This window comes from Bubalus kerabau, chromosome 16 (genome assembly GCF_029407905.1).
Source record: "Bubalus kerabau isolate K-KA32 ecotype Philippines breed swamp buffalo chromosome 16, PCC_UOA_SB_1v2, whole genome shotgun sequence".
Taxonomy (NCBI): domain Eukaryota; kingdom Metazoa; phylum Chordata; class Mammalia; order Artiodactyla; family Bovidae; genus Bubalus; species Bubalus kerabau.
The window spans coordinates 1,928,039-1,946,203 of record NC_073639.1 but is presented as its reverse complement, the minus strand read 5'-3'; positions in this window follow the sequence as shown (position 1 = coordinate 1,946,203).

Here is an 18,165-nt window from a genome sequence, read left to right as displayed (position 1 = left end):
TCTATGCGCGTGGCTAGGGGGAGCGCGTCATTGCTCTCGAGTCATGGTAGGGGAATGGCACCTCAAGACGCGTTGAAGAAGGACTCTCGAGGTCTTTTACGGGTTGGGGCAGGAAACCCTTGGTTCCCTCGACTTGTGCCGGTGATCTCAGGAAGGTCTAAGGGTGCCTCTGAGAAGTCAGGGATACTGTGCAGTTGGGAGGGGTCTCTCGGGACTCCACTGGGTTCGGTGCAATGGAAGAGGGCCTCATCTCGAGTGGAGGCAGGAAACTCATGTTTCCTCTCCTGACTTCCCCTGGGCCAGATCTGACTCGGATCGCAGTTTCGCTGCAGAGTTCGAACAGGAGAGTCAGGCCTCGTCTTGTGTGGAGGAATGGAACTCTGCTTGCCTCTCCAGTTGTTCACGGGGTGACAGGTCACTTCTCGAGCTGTGTGTGGTACCTGCGGGTTTCTCCGGACGATACCCAGGGGTGTCAGTGCCCCTAAGTGTTGTGCCTTCATCAAAAGGGTTATCTTCAAAGAGGTGTCCGGGCATCAGGATCTTATCAAGAGCGGACCGGGAAATCGGGGTCTTTTGGCATGTGTCACCATCCACGTGGCTATGTCTCGAATATCCTCGTGAGACCGGCCTCATCCTGAGATGCACCGGGAAAGGCGGGAACCCCTTCAAGACAAAACAGGGGAATCGACCCTCCTGTCGCGATCAGGAGGGGAGAAGGGGCCCAGATGTAGTGGTGCCAGGAACCTCGGTGTTCTCCTCGAGTCAGACTGGTGTGTCGAGGAACTTTTGAGGTCGCATCAAGGGTGCCAATAACGTTTCGCACTTCAAGACGGAACGTGGGACTTCTCTTGAGACGCTGTAGGGGGCAAGGGCCTCATCTTGGGATGACGGGGGAACCACGTGGCGTTTCTCGAGTTGTGGCGGGATTCTCGAGTTTCGACGGGGAATACAGTCTTCCTCATGTGTTGGGCCAGGGAAGTCCTATCTTCCATTCGAGTTTAAAGGGAGAGCTGGGGATTGCTCTCGAGTCACTGCAGGGCAAAATAGACCTCATCTAGGCTTGTGTCCAGGACTTAATGTTCGTCCCTAGGTGCGACAGGGATCTTGGGGTTGCATACCAGACTCACCCGGGGAATCAGGCCTCGTCTCGAGGGGAAGCAAAGAACTCCGCTGTCCTTTTGAGTCGCGATGGGTATCTCTTGGAGCCCACTGTGTGCCCTAAAGGGAGTCAAGCCTCCTGTGGTGTTTGGATAGAGGACTCGGGATTCCTCTCCAGGCCATGCAGGAACAGAAGGCCCTCATCTCGCGATGATGGCGGCGTCTCGTGGGTTTTCTAGACTGCTGCGCTAGTGCCGGGTTTCTGACGAGTTACGAGAGGGAGCTCAGGGAGCCTCTCGTGTGGCGCCAGGGAAGTCAGGTCCCCATGAGATGGCTAGGGGGAGCTCGTCATTGCTCTCGAGTCATGGTAGGGTAATCGGGCCTCAAGACGGGTTGAAGAAGGACTCTCGAGGTCTTTCTCGGGTCACTGCATAAAACCCAGGGTTCCCTTGACTTGTGCCTGCGACCTCAGGGAGCTTCTCAGAGTGCCTCTGAGAAGTCAGGGATACTGTGCAGTTTGGAGGGGCCTCTCGAGACTCCTCTGCATTTGGTGGAATGTAAGAGGGACTCATCTCGAGTTGAAGCAGGAACCTCAGTGTTCCTCTCCATTTCTGACTCAGATCGCAAGGTCCCTGCGTGTTGGTACAGGAGAGTCAGGCCTCGTCTTTTCTGGAGGATGGGACTCCTCTTGCCTCTCGAGTTGTTCTCGAGGTGACAGGCCACTTGTCGAGCTGTGTGTGTAACCTGCCCGTTTTTCCGGATGATGCACAGGTGTGTTAGTGCCCCTTCGTGTTGTACCTTCATACGCAAGGCTGCCTTCCAAGAGGTGTCCGAGCATCGGATTCTTATCAAGAGCGGACCGGGAAATTGGACTCTTTCAGCAAGTGGCACCACCCACAAAGCTACGTATCGAATTTCCCCATGAGACCGGCCTCATCCTGAGTTGTGCAGGGAAGGTCGGGCCCCCTTGCAGACAAAGCAGGGGAATCGACCCACCGGTCACGATCAGGAGGGGAGAAGGGGCTTAAATGAAGTGGTGCCGGGAACCTCGGTGTTCCCCTTGAGTGAGACCGGCGTGTTGGGGGACTTTTGGGGTCGCATCAAGGGTGCCAAGTACCGTTTCGCATTTCAAGACGGAACCTGGGACATCTTTTGAAACGCTGTAGCGGGCAAGGGCCTCATCTTGCGATGACAGGAGAACCACGTGGTTTTGCTCGAGTTGCGGCGGGATTCTCGAGTTATGACCGGGAATTTAGGCTTCCTCTTGTTGGCCTTGAAATCCAATCTTCCATTCGGGTTGCGAGGGGGAGCTGGGGATTGCGCTAGAGTCACTGCAGGGCAAAAGAGACCTAATCTAGGCTTGTGTCCAGGATCTAACGTTGCTCTCCAGGGGCGACAGGGATCTCGGGTTTGCATTCCAGACTCATCCGGGGAGTCAGTTGTCACCTCGAGGGTAAGCAAAGAATTCCGCTCTCGTCTCGAGTCGCGATGGGTATCTCTTGGAGCCCACTGTGTGTACTAAAGGGAGTCAAGCCTCCTGTGGAGTTTGGAGAGAGGACTCGGGATTGGACTCCAGGCCATGCAGGAAAAGAAGGCCCTCATCTCGAGATGACGGTGGCGTCTCGTGGGTTTTCTCGAGCTGCGGCGCCAGTGTGGGGTGTCTCATGAAGTACCACGGGGATCTCAGGGAGCCTCTTGTGTGGCGCCAGGAAAATCCAGTATTCCATTCGAGTTGCAAGTTAGAACTGGGGATTGCTCTCCAGTCACTGCAGGGCAAAATAGACCTCATCTACGCTTGTGTCCAGGACCTAGTGTTCCACTACTGGGCCAACAGAGATCTCAGGGTTGCATTCTCGACTCACCCGGAGAGTCAGGCCTCGTCTTGAGGGGAAAAAAAGGACTCCGCTCTCCTGTCGAGTCGCGACGGGTATCTCTTGGAGCCCACTGCGTGGCGTAAAGGGAGTGAAGCCTCCTATGGAGTTTGGAGAGATGACTCGGGATTGTTTTCCTGGCCATGCAGGAAAAAAGGCCCTCATCTCGCGATGACGGGGGCATCTCGTGGGTTTTCTCCAGCTGCGGCGCCAGTATCAGATTTCTCACGAGGTACAACAGGGAGCTCAGAGAGCCTCTCGTGTGGTGCTAGGGACGTCAGGTCTCCGTGCGTGTGGTGAAGGGGAGTGCGTGATTGCTCTCGAGTCATAGTAGGCGAATCGGGCCTCAAGACGCATTGAAGAAAGACTCTTGAGGTCTTTCTCGGGTTGCGGCAGGGAACCCTGGGTTCCCTTGATTTGTGTCGGTGACCTCAGGCAACTTCTAAGGGTGCCTCTGAGAAGTCAGGGACACTGTGGATTTGGGAGGGGCCCTTCGTTACTCAACTGGGTTTGGTGCAATCGAAGAGGGCCTCATCTCGAATGGAGGCAGGAACGTCAGGGGTCCTCTCCATTTCTGACTCGGGTCGCAGGGTACCTGCAGAGTATGGACAAGAGAGTCACGCCTCGTCTTCTGTGGAGGAATGGATTTCCCCTTGCCTTTCGAGTTGTTCACGGAGTGACAGGCCACTTGTTGAGCTGAGTGTGGAACCTGCGGGGTTTTCCGGACGATGCACGGGGGTGTCAGTGCCCCTTCGTGTTGTGCCTTTATCCACAGGGTTGCCTTCAAAGAGGTTTCCGGGCATCGGGTTCTTTTCAAGAGCGTACCGGAAAATTGGGGTCTTTCAGCATGTGGTACCACCCACGAGGCTACGTCTCGAATTTCCTCGGGATACCGGCCTCATCCTGAGGTGCGCCGGGAAGGTCGGGAACCCCTTGCAGACAAAGCAGGGGAATCGACGCACCGCTCGCGATCAGAAGGGGAGAAGGGGCTCAGATGAAGTGGTGCCGGGAACCTCGGTGGTCCCCTCGAGTGAGACCGGTATGTCACGGCACTTTTGAGGTCGCATCAAGGCTGCCAAGTACAGTTTCGCACTTCAAGACGGAACGTGGGAATTCTCTGGAGATGCTCTAGCGGGCAAGGGCCTCATATTGCGATGACGAGGGAAACACGTGGTTTTTCTCGAGTTGAGGCGGGATTCTTGAGTTACAACGGGGAATTCAGGCTTCCTCTTGTGTTGGCCCAGGAAGTCCAATCTTCCATTCAACTTGTCAGAGAGAGCTGAGGATTGCTCTCGAGTCACTTCAGGGCAAAGAGTCCTCATCTAGGCTTGGGTCCAGGACGTAATGTTCCTCTCCAGGGGCGACAGGGATATCGGGGTCGCATTCCAGTCTCACCCGGTGGGTCACGCCTCATCTCGAGTGGAAGCAAAGGACTCCACTATCCTCTCGAGTCGCGACACGTAACTCTTGGAGCCCAATGAGTGGCCTAAAGGGAGTCAAGAGTCCTGTGTAGCTTCGACAGAAGGTTCACGCTTGATCTGCATACCATGCAGTTAAAGATGGCCCTCCTCTCGAGATGATGGGGGCGTCTCATGGGTTTTCTCGAGCTGCGGCGCCAGTGTGGGGTTTCTCACGAGATATGATGGGGAGTTCAGGGAGCCTCTTGTGCAGCGCCAGAGAAGCCTGACTCCATGCGTGTGGCCAGGCAGATCGCGTCATTGCTCTCGAGTCATGGAAGGGACTAGGGCCTCAAGAGGCATTTAAGAAGGACTCTCAAGGCCTTTCTTGGGTTGGGGCGGGAAACACTCGTTTCCCTCGACCTCTACAGGGGACCTTAGGGAACTTCCCAGGTGCCTCTGAGAGGTGAGGGATACTGAGGAGTTAGAGGGGCCTCTCGGGACTCCACTAGGTTTGACGAAATGAAAGAGGGCCTCATCTCGATTGGAGGCAGGAACCTCAGGCTTCCTCTCCATTTCTGACTCCGACCGCAGGGTCCCTGCAGAGTTGGGACAGGAGAGTCAGGCCTCGTCTTGTCTGAGTAACGGAACTCTGCTTGCCTCTCGAGTCATTCAGTGGGTCTCAGGCCCCTTGTCGAGCTGTGTGTGGAACCTGCGGGTGTTTCCAGAAGATGCATGGGGGTGTCAGTGCCATTTCGTTTTGTGCCTTCCCCCACAGGGTTGCCTTCAAAGAGGTGTCCGGGCATCGGGTTCATTTCAAGAGCGGACCGGGAAATCGGGGTCATTCGGCATGTGGCACCAACCACGTGGCTCATCTCGAATTTCCTCATGAGACCAGCATCATCCTGAGGTGCGCCAGGAAGGCCGGGAACCCCTTCCACACAAAGTAGGGGAATGGATTCTCCTGTCGCGATCAGGAGGGGAGATGGGGCTCAGATGAAGTGGTGCCGGGACCCTCGGTGTTCCACTCGAGGGAACCCGGCGTTTCAGGGAACTTTAGGGGTCGCATCAAGGGAGCCAAGTACCGTTTCCCACTTCAGGACGGAACATGGGACTTCCCTGGAGACGCTGTAGCGGGCAAGGGCCTCATCCTGTGAAGACGTTGGAACCACGTCGTTTTTCTTGAGTTGCATCGGGATTCTCGAAAACGACAGGAATTTCAGGTCTCTCTTGGGTTGGCCCTGGGAAGCCCAATCTTCAATTCGAGTTGCGATGGAAAGCTGGGGGTTCTGCTCGAGTCACTACAGGGCCAAAGAGACCTCATCGAGACGTGTGTCCAGGACCTAATATTCCTCTCAAGGGAAGACAGGGATCCAGGGTTTCCATTCCAGACTCCCCCGGGGAGTCAGGACTCGCCTGGAGGGGAAGCAAAGGACTCCGCTTTCCTCTCAAGTCGCGACACGGATCTCTTGGAGCCCACTGAGTGGACTCAAGGGTGTCGAGCCTCCTCTTCAGTTTGGAGAGAGGACTCGGGATTGCTCTCCAGGCCAGGCAGGAAAAGAAGGCCCTCATCTCGCGATGACGGGGGCGTCTCATGGGTTTCCTCAGGCTGCTGCGCCCATGGGGGTTTTCTCACGAGGCACGACGAGGACCTCAGGGAGCCTCTCGTGCGGCGCCAGGGAAGTCAGGTCTCCATGCGCATAGCGAGGGGGAGCTGGTCATCACTCTCGAGTCATGGGAAGCGGCTAGGTCCTCAAGAGGCGTTGAAGAAGGACTCTCGAGGTCTTTCTTGGGTTGCGGCGGGAAACCCTCGTTTCCCTCGACTTCTGCAGCGGACCTTAGGGAACTTCCAACGGTGCCTCTGAGAGGTGAGGGATGCTGTGTAGTTGGCAGGGCCTCTCGGGACTCTGCTGGGTTCGGCGCAATGGAAGAGGGCCTCATCTCGAGGGGAGGCAGGAACCTCAGGCTTCCTCTCGGTTTCGGACTCTGACTGCATGGTCCCTGCAGTGTTGGGACAGGAGAGTCATGCCTCGTCTTGTCTGAGGAATGGAATTCTGGTTACCTCTCGAGTTGTTCCGGGAGTCTCAGGCCCCTTGTCGAGCTGTGTGTAGACCCTGCGGGTTTTTCCGGATGATGCACGGGGGTGTCAGTGCCCCTTCGTGTTGTGCCTTCACCCACAGGGTTGCCTTCGAAGAGGTGTCCGGGCATCGGGTTCTTATCAAGAGCGGACCGGAAAATCGGGGTCGTTCGGCACGTGGCACCTCACACGTGGCTAGTCTCGAATTTCCTCCTGAGACCGGCCTCATCCTGAGGTGCGCCAGGAAGGCCGGGAACCCCTTCCAGACAAAGCAGGGGAATCGACTCTCCTGTCGCGATCAGGAGGGGAGAAGGGGCTCAGATGAAGTGGTGCCGGGACCCTCGGTGTTCCCCTCGAGGGAACCCAGCGTGTCGGGGAACTCTTGCGGTCGCATCAAGGGTGTCAAGTACCGTTTCGCACTTAAGGACGGAATATGGGACTTCCCTGGAGACACCAGGAACTTCGGTGTTCCCTTGGAGTGAGACCGGTATGTTGGGGAACTTTGGGGTCGCATCAAGGGTGCCAAGTAGCATTTCGAACTTTAAGATGGAACGTGGGACTTCTCTTGAGACTCTAGCTGGCAAGGGCCTCATATTGCGATGAAGGGGGAACCACATAGTTTTTAAGACTTGAGGCTGAATTCTCGAATTACGATGGGAAATTCAGACTTCCTCTTGTGTTGACCGTGGGAAGACCAATCTTCCATTCAAATTGTGAGGGAGAGATGGAGGTTGCTCTCGAGTCACTGTAGGGCAAAATAGACCTCATCTAGGCTTGTGTCTAGGACAAAATGTTCCACTCCAGGGGCGACAGGGATCTCGGGGTTGCATTCCCAACTCACCCGGGGAGTCAGGCCTCGTCTCCAGGGAAGCAAAGGACTCCGCTCTCCTCTCGAGTCGCACCGGGTATTTCTTGGACCCAACTGAGTGGCCTAAAGGGAGTCAATACTCCTGTGAAGTTTGGAGAGAGGACCAGGAATTGCTCTCCAGGTCAGGCAGGAAAAGAAGGCCCCCATCTCTCCTTGACGGGGGCATCTTGTGTTTTTTCTCAAACTGAGGCGCCAGTGTGGTTTTTCTCACGAGGTACGATGGGGTACTCAGGGAGCCTCTTGTGTGGTACTAGGGAAGTCAGTTTTCCTGCTTGTGGTGAGGGGAGCGCGTCCTTGCTCTGGAGTCATGGTAGGGGAATCGGGCATCAAGAGACGTTGAAAAAGGACTCTCCAAGTCTTTCTCGGGTTACTTCAGGAAACTCTGGGTTCCCTCGACTTGTGCCAGTGACCTCAGGTAGCTTCTCACGGAGCCTCTGAGAATTCAGGGATACTGTGGTGTTGGGAGGGGCCTCTCGGGACACCACTGAGTTTGGTTCAATGGAAGAGGGCCTCTTCTCTAGTTGAGGCAGGAACCTCAGGGTTCCTCTCCATTTCTGACTCCAATTGCAGGGTCCCTGAAGAGTTGGGACAGGAGAGTAAGGCCTCGTCTTGTGTGAAGGAATGCAACTTCACTTGCCTCTCGAGTTGTTCACGAGGTGACAGTCCACATTTGGAGCTGTGAGTGGAATCTGCGGGTATTTCCAGACGATGCATGGGGATGTCAATGTCCCTTCGTGTTGTGCCTTCATCCACAGGGTTGCCTTCGAAGAGATGTCCGGGCGTCAGGTTCTTATCTAGAGTGGACCGGGAATTCGGGATCTTTCAGCATATGGCACCAACCATGAGGCTACTTTTCGAATTTCCTCATGAGACCGGCCTCATCCGGAGGTTCGCGGGGAACGTCGGGAACCCCTTGCAGACAAAGCATGGGAATCGACCCTTCTGTCGCGATCAGGAGGGGTGAAGGGGCTCACAGGAAGTGGTGCCGTGAACTTTGGTGTTTCCCTCGAGTGAGACCGGTATGTCAGGGCACTTTGGGGGTCGCATCAAGGGTGCCAAGTACCGTTTTGTACTTCAGGATGGAACGTGGGACTTCTCTTGATACGCTGTAGCGGCCAAGGGCCTCATCTTGCGATGACGGGGGAGCCACGTGGTTTTTCTCGAGTTGCGGCGGGATTCTCGAGTTACGACGGGGATTTCAGGCTTCCTCTTGTGTTGGGCCAGGGAAGTCCAATCATCCATTCGAGTTGCGAGGGAGAGCTGGGGGTTGCGCTCGAGTCACTGCAGGGCAAAGGAGACCTCATCTAGGCTTGTGTCCAGGACCTAATGTTCCTCTCCAAGGGCCACAGGGATCTCAGGTTTGCATTCCAGACTCACCCAGGGAGTCAGGCCTCATGTCGAAGGGAAGCAAAGGACTCCGCTCTCCTTTCGAGTCGCGACGGGCACCTCTTGGAGCCCACTTTGTGGCCTAAAGGGAGTCAAGCCTCCTGTGAAGTTTGGAGAGAGGACTTGGGACTGCTCTCCAGGCCATGCAGGAAAAGATGGCCCTCATCTCGCGATGACGGAGGGATCTTGTGGGTTTTCTCGAGCTGCGGCGCCAGTGTGGGGTTTCACACGAGGTAGGACGGGGAGCTCAGGGAGCCTCTCGTGTGGTGCCAGGGAAGTCAGGTCTCCATGTGCGTGGCGAGGGGGAGCGCATTATTGCTCTCGAGCTATGGTAGGGGAATCTGACCTCAAGACGCATTGAAGAAGGACTCTCGAGGTCTTTCTTCGGTTGTGGCAGGAAACTCTTTTTTCCCTCGACTTTTGCCGGTGGCCTCAAGGAGCTTCTCAGAATGCCTATTAGAAGTCAGGGATACTGTGGAGATGGGAGTGGCCTCTCGGGACTCCGCTGGCATTGTCGCAATGGAAGAGGGCCTTATCTCGAGGGGAGGCAGTAACCTCAGGCTTCCTCTCTGTTTCTGACTCCGACCCTCCGACCTCAGGGTCCCTGCAGAGTTGGGAGCGGAGAGTTAGGCCTCGTATTGTCTGAGGAAGGGAACTCCGCTTGCCTCTCGAGTTGCTCAGGGGGTCTCAGGCCCCTCTTCGAGCTGTGTGTGGAACCCACGGGTGTTTCTGGACGATGAACGGGAGTGTCAGTGCCCCTTCGTGTTGTGCCATCACCCACAGGGTTGCCTTCGAAGAGGTGTCCGTGCAACGGGTTCTTCTCAAGAGTGGACCGGGAAATCGAGGTCGATCGGCATGTGGCACCACCCCCGTGGCTCATCTCGAATTTCCTTGTGCGGACGGCCTCATCCTGAGATGCGCCGGGAAGGCCGGGAATCCCTTCCAGACCACGCAGGGGAATCGACACTCCTGTCGCCATCAGGAGGGGAGAAGGGGCTCAGATGAGGTGGTGTCGGGACCCTCTTTGTTTCCCTCGAGGGAACTCGGTGTGTCGGGGAAATTCTGGGGGTCGCATGAAAGGTGTCAGGTACTGTTTGGCACTTCAGGACAGAAACTGGGACTTCCCTTGAGACGCCATAGCGGGCAAGAGGCTCATCTTGCAAAGACATAGGAACCACGTGGTTTTCCTCGAGTTGCCGCGGGATTCTCGAGTTACGACGGGGATCTCAGGCTTCCCCTTGGGTTGGCCCTGGGAAGCCCAATCTTCCCCTCGAGTGAGAGGGAAAGCTGGGGGTTGCGCTCAAGTCACTGCAGGGCCCAAGAGACCTCACCAAGGCGTGTGTCTGGGACCTAATATTCCTCTCCAGGGAAGGCAAGGATCTCGGGGTTGCATTCCAGGCTCCCCCGGGGAGTCAGGCCTCGTCTCGAGGGGAAGCCAAGGACTCCGCTCTCCTCTCGAGTCGCGACGCGGGTCTCTGGGAGCCCCCTGAGCGGCCTCAAGGGAGTCCAGCCTCCTTTTCAGTTTGGAGACAGGACACGGGATTGCTCTGCAGGCCATGCAGGAAAAGAAGGCCCTCAGCTCGCGAGGACGGGGGCGTCTCAGGGGTTTCCTCGAGCTGCGGTGCCCATTGGGGTTTTCTCCCGAGGCACTACGAGGATCTCAGGGAGCCTCTCGTGCGGCGCCAGGGAAGTCAGGTCTCCATGCGCGTGGCGAGGGGGAGTGCGTCCTGGCTCTCGAGTCACGGGAGGGGACTAGGGCCTCGAGACTCGTTGAAGAAGGACTCTCGAGGTCTTTCTCGGGGGGCGGCGGGAAACCCTCGTGTCCCTCGCCTTCTGCCGGGGACCTTAGGGAACTTCCCAGGGTGCCTCTGAGAGGCGAGGGATCCTGTGGAGGTGGCGGGGCCCCTCGGGACTCCGCTGGGTCTGGCGCAACGGAAGAGGGCCTCACCTCGAGGGCAGGCAGGAACCTCAGGCTTCCTCTCCGTTTCGGACTCCGACCGCAGGGTCCCTGCAGAGTTGGGACAGGAGAGTCAGGCCTCGTCTTGTCTGAGGAAGTGAACCCCGCTGGCCTCTCGAGTTGCTCAGGGGGTCTCAGGCCCCTCGTCGAGCTGTGTGGGGCACCCGCGGGTCTTTGCGGACGATGCACGGGGGTGGCAGTGCCCCTTCGTGTTGTGCCTTCACCCACAGGGTTGCCTTCGAAGAGGGGTCCGGGCCTCGGGTCCTTCTCAAGGGCGGACCGGGGAACCGGGGGCGTTCGGCATGTGGCACCACCCACGTGGCTCGTCTCGAATTTCCTCGTGAGACCGGCCTCCTCCTGAGGTGCGCCGGGAAGGCCGGGAACCCCTTCCAGACCACGCAGGGGAATCGGCTCTCCTGTCGCGATCAGGAGGGGAGAAGGGGCTCAGAGGAAGCGGTGCCGGGACCCTCGGTGTTCCCCTCGAGGGAACCCGGCGTGTCGGGGGACTTTTGGGGGTCGCAGGAAGGCTGTCAGGGTCCGTTTCGCCCTTCAGGGCGGAACAGGGGCTTCCCTTGAAACGCCTTGGCGGGCAAGGGCCTCATCTTGCCAAGAGGTGGGAGCCACGTGGTTTTTCTCGAGTTGCGGCGGGATTCTCGAGTTACGACGGGGATCTCAGCCTTCCCCTTGGGTTGGCCCTGGGAAGCCTAATCTTCCCCTCGGGTTGCGAGGGAAAGCTGGGGGTTGCGCTCGAGTCACTGCAGGGCCGAAGAGACCTCACCTAGGCGTGTGTCCGGGACCTAATATTCCTCTCCAGGGAAGGCAGGGATCTCGGGGTTGCATTCCAGGCTCCCCCGGGGAGTCAGGCCTCGTCTCGAGGGGAAGCCAAGGACTCCGCTCTCCTCTCGATTCGCGACGCGGTTCTCTTGGAGCCCCCTGAGCGGCCTCAAGGGAGTCCAGCCTCCTCTTCCGTTTGGAGAGAGGACCCGGGATTGCTCTCCAGGCCATGCAGGAAAAGAAGGCCCTCAGCTCGCGAGGACGGGGGCGTCTCAGGGCTTTCCTCGAGCTGCGGCGCCCGTGGGGGTTTTCTCCCGAGGCACGACGAGGATCTCAGGGAGCCTCTCGTGCGGCGCCAGGGAAGTCAGGTCTCCATGCGCGTGGCGAGGGGGAGCGCGTCCTGGCTCTCGAGTCACGGGAGGGGACTAGGGCCTCGAGACGCGTTGAAGAAGGACTCTCGAGGTCTTTCTCGGGGGGCGGCGGGAAACCCTCGTGTCCCTCGCCTTCTGCCGGGGACCTTAGGGAACTTCCCAGGGTGCCTCTGAGAGGCGAGGGATCCTGTGGAGGTGGCGGGGCCCCTCGGGACTCCGCTGGGTCTGGCGCAACAGAAGAGGGCCTCACCTCGAGGGGAGGCAGGAACCTCAGGCTTCCTCTCCGTTTCGGACTCCGACCGCAGGGTCCCTGCAGAGTTGGGACAGGAGAGTCAGGCCTCGTCTTGTCTGAGGAAGGGAACCCCGCTGGCCTCTCGAGTTGCTCAGGGGGTCTCAGGCCCCTCGTCGAGCTGTGTGTGGAACCCGCGGGTCCTTGCGGACGATGCACGGGGGTGGCAGTGCCCCTTCGTGTTGTGCCTTCACCCACAGGGTTGCCTTCGAAGAGGGGTCCGGGCCTCAGGTCCTTCTCAAGGGCGGACCGGGGAACCGGGGGCTTTCGGCATGTGCCCCACCCACGTGGCTCGTCTCGAATTTCCTCGTGAGACCGGCCTCATCCTGAGGTGCGCCGGGAAGGCTGGGAACCCCCTCCAGACAACGCAGGGGAATCGCCTCTCCTGTCGCGATCAGGAGGGGAGAAGGGGCTCAGAGGAAGCGGTGCCAGGACCCTCGGTGTTCCCTTCGGGGGAACCCGGCGTGTCGGGGGACTTTTGGGGGTCGCAGGAAGGCTGTCAGGGACCGTTTCGCCCTTCAGGGCGAAACAGGGGACTTCCCTTGAGACGCCGTGGCGGGCAAAGGCCTCATCTTGCCAAGAGGTGGGAACCACGTGGTTTTTCTCGAGTTGCGGCGGGATTCTCGAGTTACGACGGGGATCTCAGCCTTCCCCTTGGGTTGGCCCTGGGAAGCCCAATCTTCCCCTCGGGTTGCGAGGGAAAGCTGGGGGTTGCGCTCGAGTCACTGCAGGGCCGAAGAGACCTCACCTAGGCGTGTGTCCGGGACCTAATATTCCTCTCCAGGGAAGGCAGGGATCTCGGGGTTGCATTCCATGCTCCCCCGGGGAGTCAGGCCTCGTCTCGAGGGGAAGCCAAGGACTCCGCTCTCCTCTCGAGTCGCGACGCGGGTCTCTTGGAGCCCCCTGAGCGGCCTCAAGGGAGTCCAGCCTCCTCTTCCGTTTGGAGAGAGGACCCGGGATTGCTCTCCAGGCCATGCAGGAAAAGAAGGCCCTCAGCTCGCGAGGACGGCGGCGTCTCAGGGGTTTCCTCGAGCTGCGGCTCCCGTTTGGATTTTCTCCCGAGGCAAGACGAGGATCTCAGGGAGCCTCTCGTGCGGCGCCAGGGAAGTCAGGTCTCCATGTGCGTGGCGAGGGGGAGCGCGTCATGGCTTTCGAGTCACGGGAGGGGTCTAGGGCCTCGAGACGCGTTGAAGAAGGACTCTCGAGGTCTTTCTCGGGCGGCGGCGGAAAAACCTCGTTTCCCTCGCCTTCTGCCGGGGACCTTAGGGAACTTCCCAGGGTGCCTCTGAGAGGCGAGGCATCCTGTGGAGGTGGCGGGGCCCCTCGGGACTCCGCTGGGTCTGGCGCAACGGAAGAGGGCCTCACCTCGAGGGGAGGCAGGAACCTCAGGCTTCCTCTCCGTTTCGGACTCCGACCGCAGGGTCCCTGCAGAGTTGGGACAGGAGAGTCAGGCCTCGTCTTGTCTGAGGAAGGGAACCCCGCTTGCCTCTCGAGTTGCTCAGGGTGTCTCAGGCCCATCGTCGAGCTCTGTGTGGAACCCACGGGTCTTTGCGGATGATGCACGGGGGTAGCAGTGCCCGTTCTTGTTGTGCCTTCACCCACAGGGTTGCCTTCGAAGAGGGGTCCGGGCCTCGGGTCCTTCTCAAGAGCGGACCGGGGAATCGGGGTCGTTCGGCATGTGGCCCCACCCACGTGGCTCGTCTCGAATTTCCTCGTGAAACCGGCCTCATCCTTAGGTGCCCCGGGAAGGCCTGGAACCCCTTCCAGACCACGCAGGGGAATCGACTCTCCTGTCGCGATCAGGAGGGGAGAAGGGGCTCAGAGGAAGCGGTTGCGGGACCCTCGGTGTTCCCCTCGAGGGAACCCAGCGTGTCGGGGAACTTTTGGGGGTCGCATGAAGGCGGACAGGATGCTTTCCGCCCTTCAGGGCGGAAGAGGGGACTTCCCTTGAGACGCCGTCCCTGGCAAGGGTCTCATCTTGCCAAGAGTTTGGAACCACGTGGTTTTTCTCGAGTTGCGGCGGGATTCTCGAGTTACAATGGGGATCTCAGCCTTCCTCTTGGGTTGGCCCTGGGAAGCCCAATCTTCCCCTCGAGTTGCAAGGGAAATCTGGGGGTTGCGCTCAAGTCACTGCAGGGCCGAAGAGACCTCACCTAGGCGTGTGTCCAGGACCTACTATTCCTCTCCAGGGAAGCAGGCATCACGGGGTTGCATTCCAGGCTCCCCCGGGGAGTCAGACCTCATCTCGAGGGGAAGCCAAGGACTCCGCTCTCCTCTTGAGTCGCGACAAGGATCTGTTGGAGCCCCCTGAGCGGCCTCAACGGAGTCCAGCCTGCTCTTCAGTTTGGAGAGAGGACTCGTGATTGGTCTCCAGGCCATGCAGGAATATAAGGCCCTCATCTCGCGATGACCGGGGTGTCTCATGTGTTTCCTCGAGCTGCCGCGGCAGTGTGGGTTTCCTCACGAGGTACGATGAGGATCTCAGGGAGCCTCTCGTGCAGTGCCAGGTTAGCCAGGTCTCCATGCGCGGGAAGAGGGGGCGCGTGTCATGGCTCTCGAGTCATGGTAGGGGAATCGCGACTCAACACATTTTGAAGCACTCTCGAGGTCTTTCTCGAGTCATGGCAGAAAACCCAGGGTTCCCTCGACTTGTGCCTGTGACCTCAGGGAGCTTCTCATTGTGCCTCTGAGAACTCAGGGATACTGTGGAGTTGGTAGGGGCCTCTCGGGACTCCACTGGGTGTGGTGCAATGGAAGAGGGCCTCATCTCGAGTGGACGCAGGAACCTCAGGCTTCCTCTCCGTTTCTGACTCGGATCCCATGGTCCCTGCAGAGTAGGGACAAGAGAGTCACACCTAGTCTTCTGTTGAGGAATGGACCTTCGTTTGCCTTTCGAGTTGTTTACAGGGTGACAGGCCACTTGTCGAAATGTCTGTGGGACCTGCGGGTTTTTCTGGATGATGCACGCGGGTGTCAGTGCCCCTTCGTGTTGTGACTTCATCCACAGGTTTTCCTTCAAAGAGGTGTGCTGGCATCGGGTTCTTTTCAAGAGTGGACCATGAAATTGGGGTCTTTCGGCATGTGGCACCACCCACGAGGCTACGTCTCGAACTTCCTCATGAGACCGGCCTCATCCTGAGGTGCGCCCGGAAGGTCGGGAACCCCTTGCAGACAGAGAAGGGGAGTCGACCCTCCTGTCGCAATCAGGAGAGGAGAAGGGGTCAGATGAAGTGGTGCCGGGAACCTCGGTGTTCCCCTTGAGTGAGTCTGGTATGTCGCGGAACTTTTGGGGTCGCATCAAGGGTGCCAAGTACCGTTTCGCACTTCAGGATGGAACGTGGGACTTCTCTTGAGATGCTGTAGCGGACAAAGGGCCTCATCTTGCGATGACGAGGGAAGCACGTGGATTTTCTCGAGTTTCGGTGGGATTCTCGAGTTACGACGGGGAATTCAGGCTTCCTCTTGTGTTGGCCCAGGAAGTCTAATCTTCCATTCGAGTTGCCAGGGAGAGCTGTGGATTGGGCTCCATTCACTGAAGGGCAAACTAGACCTCATCTAGGCTTGTATCCAGGACTTAATGTTCCTCTCCATAGGCGACAGGGATTTGGGGTTGCATACCATACTCACCTGGGGAGTCAGGCCTCATCTCGAGGGGAAGCAAAGGACTCCACTCTCTTCTCGAGCCGCGACAGGTATCTCTTGGAGCCCACTGAGTGGTCTTTGCTCTGTAGGAGAGCTCTAGTGTACATAAGCCTGTACATAAGTGAACACAGACATTCTGTGTGCATGTTGCTGCGTACCCAAAATAGGGCCACAAGGAGCCTCATGCTCTCCATGCAGCGCGGAAGCTGTGCAGCCACGCAGCAGCTGAAGAATCCAACCAATTGCTCTTTTCTTACCTCTGACAGAGCTCGCATTGCCGTAGCCCTTGGCAGTTTGGAAACACTGGACCCTAACCCCTCTCAAAGTAGGCCTGGGTTCTAGTTCGAATAGAAAGTCAATAGCGGAGCTGAGGACAGGAACGCGGCAGTCATTTATCACACGCTCCTGCAGCCTGCTACTACAGGGACACTAACGCTAGAAGCTAGGAATGTCTTTGCAAGGTGCGCAAAGGACAAGGGAGAACCTCGACCCTGACTCTAGTATTTCAGCCCCCTGAGCAGATCTGAGGTTCTCCCGCTGTAAAAGCTAACCTATTCCTTTCAAATACAGGCTTCCTAACACAGGGCCAGTTGGCTGCTTGCTCTTCCACGAAGCAGGCTTCCTTAACTTGCAAACTGCGAATTCCGCTTAACAGCCTGGAGGAAAAATCGCTTCTTGCAAGATTTTTTTCAGAGGCTGTATCCCCGGAGCTGGGGCCAAGCTAGGGGACCCATACTGGCAAGGGAAGGCAAAACCACATCCAATGTCTGCTCTGGAGGACAGCTTTGGTGAGCCTAAGTCTTTCAGGAATATTTCTGGCTCCAACAGAGTCAAATTCTGTGTGTGAAGCTGCACAGCCAAAATAGGGGAACAGAGAGCCTGATTCTCTCTGTGTAGCTTTGAAGCTGTCATTCAAACAACAGCTTGAGAATCCATACAATGCTCTCCCTTACTGCTAAGAGAATTCTCATTGCTGTAGTCCTTGACAGTTTGTAGAAATCCGCACCCTAACCCTTCTCCAAGTAGGCCTGGGTCCTAGCTCGGAACAACAGGCAACGGCGGAGCTGAGGCCAGTAAGGCACAAGTGAGGTCTCACACACTCTTGCAGCCTGATCGTCCAGGAGCAGTAAGGCCTCTTTTTCCCTGCAGGAGGCTCGCTTGCCTTGCCTCCTGTGAACTGCATTTCCCAGCCTGGGCGCAAAGCTGTTCCTGGAGATTTTTTCTCAGGGGCTGTTTCCCTGGAGCTGGGTCGGACCTCGGGGGCCCAACTCACAGGGGAAGACAAAACCACATGGACAGGTCTATGCTCTGTAGGAGAGCTCTAGTGAACCTCATCTCTCAGGAACATTCTTGGCTTCTACAGAGACACCTCTGTGCATGAAGCTACACACCCAACATAGTGGCAAAGGGAGTCTGATTCTCTCCGTGGGTGCTGATGCTTTGTGGCAAAGCACCTGCTAAGAATCCATCCGCATAGGCTTCCCTCACCTTGACAGAGGTCTCATTGCTGTAGTCCTTGGCAGTTTGGAAAGAAGCTGACCCTTACCCTTCACCCAGTAGGCCCTTGGCCTTGTTTGAATGGAAAGGCAGTAGCTGAGCTGAGGCCAGTAAGGCGCCAGTCAAGTCTGACATATTCCCGATGCCTGCTCCTTCATGGAAAATAACGTTAGAATCTGGGAATGTCTTTGCAAGGCTGGCAAAGGGCAGTCAGGAACCTCGACCCTGCCTCTGGAATTTCTAACTTCTCAGCACATCCGGAGGTCTCGGTCAGGAGAAACTAACCCATTCCTTGCAAATATAGGCTTCCAAACACAGGCCGGTTGGCTGTCTCTTCTTGCCGAAGGAAGCTTGCTTATCCCACCTCCTGCGAACTCCGCTTCCCAGCCTGGGGGATAAGAGGTTCTTGGAGATCTTTTCTCAGAGGCTGTTTCCACGGAGCAGGGGCCGATCCCGGAGACCCACACGCACAGGGGAAGGCAAAACCGCATGGATAAGTCTTTGCTCTCTAGGAGTGCTCTAGTGAACCTCACTCTATGGGGAATGTTCTTGGCTCCAACGGGGACATCTCTGTGTGGGAAGCTGCATAGCCAACATAGAGACACAGAGACCTGATTCTCTCTGTGCAGCTTTGACGCTGTCGTTCAAACAACAAATTGAGAATTCACACAATGCTCTCCCTTACCACTGAGAGAGTTATCATTGCTGTAGCCCTTCGCAGTTTCTGGAAATCGGCATACAAACACTTCTCCAAGTAGGCCTGGGTTCAAGTTCAGATGAACATGCAATAGCGGAGCTGAGGCCAGTAAGGCACCAGTCAGGTGTCACACACTCTGGCAGCCTGCTCCTCCAGGGACAGTAAGGCCTCTATTTCCCTTCAGGAGGCTCGCTTGCCTTACTTCCTGTGAACAGCGTTTCCCAGCCTGGGCGGAAAGCAG